Source organism: Macaca nemestrina, chromosome 17, assembly GCF_043159975.1.
Source record: "Macaca nemestrina isolate mMacNem1 chromosome 17, mMacNem.hap1, whole genome shotgun sequence".
Taxonomy (NCBI): Eukaryota; Metazoa; Chordata; class Mammalia; order Primates; family Cercopithecidae; genus Macaca; species Macaca nemestrina.
The window spans coordinates 50,283,859-50,292,545 of NC_092141.1; the positions used below are offsets into that span (position 1 = coordinate 50,283,859).

At 39.8% G+C, this 8,687-nt stretch overlaps 1 protein-coding gene across 1 annotated transcript in view; it reads right to left on the reverse strand.

The window, feature by feature from the left end:
• The window catches only part of LOC105476835 (protein phosphatase, Mg2+/Mn2+ dependent 1E), a 223,638-nt gene that overhangs the window by 95,314 nt on the left and 119,637 nt on the right, over positions 1-8,687 (reverse strand). The gene's annotated exons all lie outside the window — the stretch shown is intronic.

Here is an 8,687-nt window from a genome sequence, read left to right on the forward strand (position 1 = left end):
TTGTATCTTCCAGTCATACCGCTCTTCTGAACTTCAGGTTCTTATATCCAATCATACATGTTCAATATTTCCACTTGAATAGGCAATTTTAAGGGTCTAAAACCAATCTCTTGATTTTTCCCTTTAAGCTTGCTCTTCTCCATCTTAGTAAGTGGCAATTCCATTCTTCCAGTTGCTCAAGTCAGAATCATTGAATTTATCCTTCCTTGATTCTTCCCTTCACATACACCACATAAACAAATCCTATTGTTTCTTCTCTCAAAATATATCCAGAACCTGACCACTTATCACTGTCTCCAAGACTACTTCCCTGGTCTAAGCCATCATTATTTCTCACCTGGACAACTAACTACTACTAATTCTTTCCCCTTTTCTACCTTCTTTCCTCCTACTCTAGTCTCCACACAGCACCCAGAGTGATCCATTAAAAATGCAAATCAGATCATGTCCTTCCTCTGCTCAAATCCTCTATTGCCTTCCCATCTCACTCAGGGAAAAATTCAAAATCCTGACCATGGCTTACCAGACCCTACTTGATCTAATACACTGCCAGCTCTCTGATTTTGTTTTCTAATACTATTCTTTCACTTTTGTTCCAAGTCACACAAATCTCTCTGTCATTCCTCAAACCTGCTGAGCCTTCTCTTACCTAACTGTCTCTACACTTATTGATTCCTCTGCCTAGAAAGCTTTTCACCCAGATAGCCACATCATTCATGTGTTCACTTATTTCAGATCTCTACTTTTAAGAATAAAAATCAGGCTGGGTGAGGTGGCACACGCCTGTAATCCCAGCACTTTGGGAGGCCGAGGTGGGCAGATCACCTGAGGTCAGGAGTTCGAGACCAGCCTGGCCAACGTGGCGAAACTCCGCCACTACTAAAAATACAAAAATTAGCCGGGCATGGTGGTGTGCACCTATGATCCCAGCTACTTGGGAGGCTGAGACAGGAAAATCACTTGAACCCAGGAGGTGGAGGTTGCAGTGAGCCAAGACTGCACCATTGCACTCCAGCCTGGGCAACAGAGTGAGACTACATCTCAAAAAAAAAAAAAAAGGCCTCACCTCACTTAGGAGGTATGAGGTCAATAAGCCTAAATCCCAATAATTTAATAATTAATGCTATAGTAATTGTGTTTAAATTTGCTACCTAGGATGCACAGAGCTTTATATATGCAGTGGTAACATTTTTATAATTTAAAGTGTAATTCCTATTTGAGGACATTTAAAAATATATTTTTAATAGACTTTTTAAGAGCAGTTTTAGGTTCACAGCAAAATTGAAGGAGAAGTACAGAGCGTTCCCATATACCCTTTGCCCCCACACATGCACAGCCTCCCCACCACTAGACATCCCAGCCTCAGGCAACTACTAACTTGCTTTCTATCTCTATAGATATGCTCGTTCTGAACCTTTCATATGTAATCTTTTGCATGTGGCTCTTTCACTTAGCATAATGTTTTTGAAGTTCATAGATGTTGAAGCATGCATCATTTGTTCTTTTTAATTGCTTAGTAATATTCCACTGTATGGATGTTTAGAGTGTACCAAATGGACCTTATCTTTCTTGTGTGTCAGAAAAGAGGAATCCTCAATTAATGCCAGTAATTGAAGCTAGTAAAGGCAAAAGAGGAAATAAAAAAAAATGGAATTGTGGCTGAGTAAAGTCTGTTTCTAGCAGAGATGGGGAAAGTCAAGCTCTAGAACATTAACCATAGGTAAAGGAACCTGCCCTGGCTGTGGGAATTCAAACTCTTTCCACAGGATCCTGTGACCTGAGTTTGTTCACTACCACTTGGCTTGTTATAAGGAGGAGGGTGTGGTCATGGCAGCCAGACTCTACATCTATATGAACAAATCTGGCCTACTTTTTCCAGGCGTACTAGGGAAAGACAGCTCCTTATATAATTAAATAGTATAGTTAAATGCAATAATATTTTAAAGTAACATTCATCTGATGACTTCTGTCAAAAAGAAAAGGAAGATCAAGCATATGTGTTTCTCCACTCCCCTAATAAAATGATGCAACATAATTTAAAAGGTTTAAATTCTCAAGGACAATCAAACAGAAGATAGAGTACATAGCATGTTTTACAGTGGATAACATATTTTTGGGAAAGGGAGAACAAATGGAGGAGTGGTATCTGACTTATTACAGTGGAGGAAGCTATAATCTCAGGAAATTACAAAGGGGGACACTGGTGAGAAGAAAGCCAATTTGTCCCCAAAGAATCTAGGAAAGCCTCTGACCTTGGAAGTACCAAGTGTGTGAAGAGGAAGCACAAAGTGAAAAACCAAGATAAGAGTCTGTGTATGTGAACAGTTGATTCTCCTCCCTACTCCCATGTGTAGAATGCCAGCAGCTAAGTGTACACACCCCTGACTTGGTTGGAGAATGGCAGTTTATCCTCTAGAGAAATTGAAGAGGCATGTTGCAGACTTGAGGACACTAGGCAGAATAGAGAGTAGACGTAGGACAGATAGATAGAAAACAAAGGGATTTCTTTAAATACCAAGGCGTGGGACTTAATTCCCCTACCCACTCTCCCACTCCACCCCACCAATGACCCAAAACACTTGCACTTTATTGCCCAGGCCAGAAATTGTAAGTCTTTTTGGAGGCACTGCACAATCTGAGAGAAAAGATCCTCTTCATAATAATAATAATGTCCATCCTAACACCCAAAAGTAAGGCTTATTCCTTACTTACTCCACAATTAGTTTTATTCCTAAAGAGCTTTTAATCTATTTAAAATAAATATGCACAAACTACCAAAGGTCATCCGACATGTGAGAAAATCCTTTAACATGAAAGATTAAAATCAGATGTCAAAAGAGCTATTTGATATTTAAAATAAGATTGTTGGCTGGGTGCAGTGGCTCACGCCTATAATCCCAACACTTTGGGAGGCCGAGGCGGGCAGATCACCTGAGGTCAGGAGTATGAGACCAGCCTGGCCAAAATGGTGAAACCCCGTCTGTACTAAAAATACAAAAATTAGCCAGGCGTGGTGGCACGTGCCTTTATTCCCAACTACTCAGGAGGCTGAGGCAAGAGAATTGCTTGAACCTGGGAGCCAGAGGTTGTAGTGAGCTGAGATCATGCCATTGCACTCGAGCCCGGGTGACAGAGCAAGACTCCGTCTCAAAATAAATAAATAAATAAATAAAATAATATTGTTAAAATGAGACATTAAGCAGAGGTTACAAGAATTCCCAAGAAAGTATAACTACACATGAGATGAAAAATATGAAAGAAAAATAAGATACTTCAAGGAAAATCTAAGGAGATTAATATTTTACTAACAGGAGTTCTAGGAAAATAAGACAGAGAAAAGAGAGGGAAGATAATATTAATAATGAATATTCATTAAGGGTATCCTATGTGTAAGGCATTGCTCTAAGTCCTTTACATAAGTTAATTTTAATTAACTAATTAATTAATTATCTGGTCACCCAACAAAGTAGGTATTATCCCCCATGTTACAGATGAGGAAAATAGGAATGTAGAGGTTAATCTAATAGCTAGTAAGTGGCAGAGTCAGAGGTCAAACCCAAGCAGTCTGGTGCTATAACTCATACTCTCAATTACTATGTATTGCAGCCTCTCTATCAAAGAAATAACATAAGAGACTCCCAAGGTAAGAGGGCAGATTTAATATGTACATTCAATGTACTCCTTTCAGAAACCCTACTAAAACAAAAATTAAGGCAAATTTTAAAATACATAATCCCAAAGGATGAGGAGGAAAGGAGAAGAAGAAAAAAAGCAACAGATTTTTGTAAATCAGAAAGTAGATGACAGAGTGGTAACTGACTTAGCAGACCAAAGAGAGCCAAGTCCTAAACTGGCAGTGAGGAAAGCTGAGTGAGCCAAGTTCTAAACTGGCAGTGAGGAAAGCAATATATACCACAGAATTTTCTAAAGGCATAAGAATTGGCAAGACTATGGACCTGTAGAACTGGGGGTAAGTGGGGAGTGGAATGGATAAAATAAGAAAAATTGGATGAAAGATATTTAAGAAGCTGTTAGATCCTTAGATTTCCTTCCTCCATTCCACATCTCCAGGTGAGCATCTCTCCCTAACCAATCAATCATAGCAGAAGTCTGCAGCTTATTCCCTGGAGAGGATAAAACAGGGCATCTCTTGATTAGAGGACACCAGGTACAGTAGAGGATGCAGGTGTCATTCTGAAAAACAAGGAGACTAAGTGACCTTATGCATAGGTGAATGCTGAATTCTAAGATCAGAAGCCCTCTTCCCCCACTCTATTGAGCCCAGTAGATTAGAAAACTTTTTTTTTGGTAAATTCGGGTTGAAGCCAGAAGGTTCCCTAACAAATGTGTTCTAAGCAGGTCATCCTACAGTAAAACTGAAAATCTACAAGCCCCATCCATGAAGTACATGGCTTCCCAATCGGCTTTTATTAACCTATTCTTACTTAAGAACAGGCAGCTAAGAATTACCAGATACCTAAAGAAAGCCTGTTATTTGGAAAATAGAGACAAAAATTATCAAAAGAAAAGAAAGCAATCTGGTAGAAAGAAACTATGCAGGCAAAAGAAAACACTAGGAAAAAAATTATTTCTAAGAGATATCTGTAACAAACAAAATTTTTAAAAAAATTCAGCACACAAAGAAAAACTTTTATAAATTAAAAATGTAATAACAGGCCGGGCACGGTGGCTCATTCCTGTAATCCCAGCACTTTGGGAGACCAAGGCAGGTGGATCACCTGAGATCACGAGTTCAAGACCAGCCCTGGCCAACATGGTGAAACCCTGTATCAACTAAAAATACAAAAAAATTAGCTGGGCATGGTGGCCGGCACCTGTAATCCCAGCTACTTGGGGAGGCTGAGGCAGAAGAATTGCTTGAACCCGTGAGGTGGAGGTTGCAGTGAGCCGAGATCACACCAATGCACTCCAGCCTGGGTGACAACAGTGAAACTCCATTTCAAAAATAAAGAATAAAAATAACAAAAACGGAAATCTTAAGAGAAGGACAAAGTTGAGGAAATCTCAGAAAGAACAGAATAAAACAGAAAAAGAGAAAAAATAGACAGGAGAGGAGAAAATCTGAGAATTGTGATGACAAACAGAAAACCTTAACTGTCCATCAGTTCAGTATGGTTAAATAAACCTCTGTGGAACATTATGAAGTGGTTATTATAGTTAAATAGCAGTATTGCTATGGAAAGACCTCTACATTTCATTAACTGAAAAACAATGCAGGCCAGGCTCAGTGGCTCACACCTGTAATCCCAGCACTTTGGGAGGCTGAGGCGGGCGGATCACTTGAGGTCAGGAGTTTGAGACCAGCCTGGCCAACATGGTGAAACCCTGTCTCTACTAAAAATACAAAAATCAGCCAGGCGTGGTGGCATGCACTTGTAATCCTGGCTACTCGAGAGGCTGAGGAAGAAGAATCATTTGAACCCAGGAGGCAGGAGTTGCAGTGAGCCAAGATCGCACCACTGCACTCCAGCCTGGGCGACAAGTGCAAAACGTCGTCTTCAAAAAAAAAAAAAAAAATGCAAGTTGCTGAAAATATAGACAGTATGACCCCACTTATATAAAAGGAGGAAAAACCCCTGAAAACCATGTTTCTTTATATGGAAATAGTATGTAAATAAACAGAAAAAGATTTTGAATGAAACATATCAAAGTAGTGATTTCTGGAGAGGGGAATAAGATAGAAGAGGAAAGGAAAAAGGTAACACTGCTTTTTATTATAATTCTTTCTTTTCTTTTTTTTGCTTTGAGACTGAGTCTCACTGTGTCACTCTGGCCATAGTGCAGTGACATGATAATGGCTCACTGCAGGCTCAACCTCCCTGGGATCGGGTGATCCTTCCACCTCAGCCTCCCAAGTAGCTGGGACTACAGGCACAGGCCACCAAGCCCAGCTAATTTTTTATTTTTTGTAGGGACAGTGTTTCACTATTTTGCCCAGGCTGGTCTCAAACTCCTGGGGCTAAAGTCATCCAACGGCCTCAGTCTTCCAAAGTACTGGGATTACAAGCATGAGCCACCATGCCTGGCCTATATTTCTTTTCTTTTCTTTCCTTTTCTTTTTTGAGACAGGGTCTGGCTCTGTCACCCAGGCTGGAATGCAGTGGCACAATCTCAGCTCACTGCAACCTCCGTCTCTGGGCTCAAGTCACCCTCCCACCTCAGCCTCCTGAGTAGCTAAGACTAGACTATAGGTGCACACTATCATGCCTGGCTAATTTTTCTTTTTTTGTTTGTTTTTGAGATGGAGTCTCACTCTGTCACCAGGCTGGAGTGCAGTGGCGGGATCTTGGCTCACTGCAACTTCCACCTCCCGGGTTCAGGCAATTTTCTGCCTCAGCCTCCCAAGCGGCTGGGATTACAGGCACTCGCCACCATGCCCAGCTAATTTTTTGTATTTTTAGTAGAGACAGGGTTTCACCATCTTGGCCAGGTTGGTCTTGAACCCCTGACCTTGTGATCCACTCATCTCAGCCTTCCAAAGTGCTGGGATTACAGGTGTGAGCCACCGCACCTGGCCAATTTTTGTATTTTTTATAGAGACAGGATTTTGCCATGTTGCCTGGACTGGTCTCAAACTCCTGAGCTCAAGGCGATCCACCTGCCTCGGCCTCCAAAGTGCTGAGATGACAGGGATGAGCCACTGCACCCAGCCTTCTGTATTTGGAAGTTTTTGCAATGACAGGGTTTTCATGTATGACTGTGTAAGTTTTAAAAGAGAAAGAAAAAGAAGGAAACGCGAAAGTGAAAAGCAGAATAAAAAGGATTGGTATCATCTCTGGATAGGAAGTGAATATTATCCTTAATTAGGATTACAAAAACAAAGCAAGACTAAACTAAAGGAAACAATAATGACTTTACTTGCTGTGTAACACTCTACTTGCTGAGTAGACAAAGTTACCTCCAAAAAACTTAACATAGAATAAAATATATAGGAAATGAATATTGCATGTTGTTTATATACATTATTGATATATACACAAACTTAGGTATCACAAGTTGTGAACCATCACCAGCTTAAAAAAAAAAAATTGCTTAAGCTCAGGAGTTTGAGACCAGCCTGGGCAATATGGCAAAACCCCATCTCTACAAAATATACCAAAAAAAATTAGCCAGGAGTGGTGGCATGTGCCTGTGGTCCCAGCTACTCAAGAGACTGAGGTGGGATGATCACTTGAGCCCTGGATGTCAAGGCTGCAGTGAGCCGAGATCGTGCCACTGCACTCCAGCCTGGGTGACAGAGGAAGATCCTCTCTCAAAAGAAAACGAACAAACAAACAAACAAACTCTTTTACAACAGAATCAGAAGAAAAATTTTTCTCCTTACCATCATACTTTTTAAGAAGTCTGTGAGTCTAGCCAAAAGATTACATACATGTTCAGGAGATATCGTCAGATTTTCCCTGAAAGATTGTTTCAGACTCTCACTGCCCTATTCTGATAAAGTTCATATGTTTATACATCTTTGTAGAATTCTGCGGGAAACTTCATATTCCCAATTTTTTCAAGAAAACATGAATCTTCCATTTAAGCTGAAGGAGTTAAAAACATACCACTCTGACATATTGACTATTTTGAATTAAATGCACTTGAAAAGCAGCAGGTGCAAAAAGATCCTTCTAGCCTCTTTTCTGTTTCTTAAAAGCAGGAGATGAAATTCCATGTGAAAGACACCCTTCCTATACCAAAAGGAATAAAATATCCTTATCCTCTAGGATGAAGTTGAGACCAAAAGAATTCTGTACAGACCTTGTTAAAATAACTCTTATCTTTTAAGCCTCCCCACACAATTTAGCTGCTTTTTCACAGCTACTATTTTGTACAATTCAGTATACCAGTGATTGACTCTAACTGCTTCTTTGGGTCTTCACTTCCTTACGAGGGCTCCCATGCCATGTAAAATTTGTATTAAGTACATTTGTATGTTTTTCTCCAGTTAATGTCTTATGTCTTATGTCAATTTAATTATCAGACCCAGCTGGGACCCTAAAAGGATGGAAGTGGAGTTTTGCCACTCCTACAAAGCCCAAGGGTTCTGGAAATGTGTGTGGGAATAAAGTTGAAGCCAAAATATTTTAAAAGTAAATCTCAGCACCTGATCTTTTGTTCCTAAATGATATCCTCATTTTAGGTTTTAACTTCATGGGGAAAAATACAGAGTAAACAATTAGCCAAGCACAGTGGTACATACCTGTAGTTCAAGCTACTCTAGAAGCTGAAGTAGTAGGATTGCTTGAGTCCAGGAGTTTGATCAAGTTCAGTCTGGAAACATAGTGAGACCATGTCTTTTATATACATAAAATATTATAAATATTACATATATATGTATGTGGAGATAATGACGCACTACAAGTAGCCTTTTGCTTCAAAGTTATTAAAAATAATGTGTTCCTAATTCTGTGAGCAAACGCTGTGATGTACATTTTGTGAAACAGAATATGAGATTAAGATCCTTCACTAAAAATTCTATTCAATATAGAGTAAATTGAGTAGTCTAAAGACTAAAATGCCTCCTAACTGCCAAATTCCAGTGTCTGGATTATTGCAGAGACATCCTACTGTCATCTCTAGCAAAAGTCCTGAACGACAAAAGGAGGAAAAATAAGTGGCAAGGTGAGGAAAATAAAATCATTGAAGTTTGGCATATCTTTTAGAAGAGCAAAAGTTAG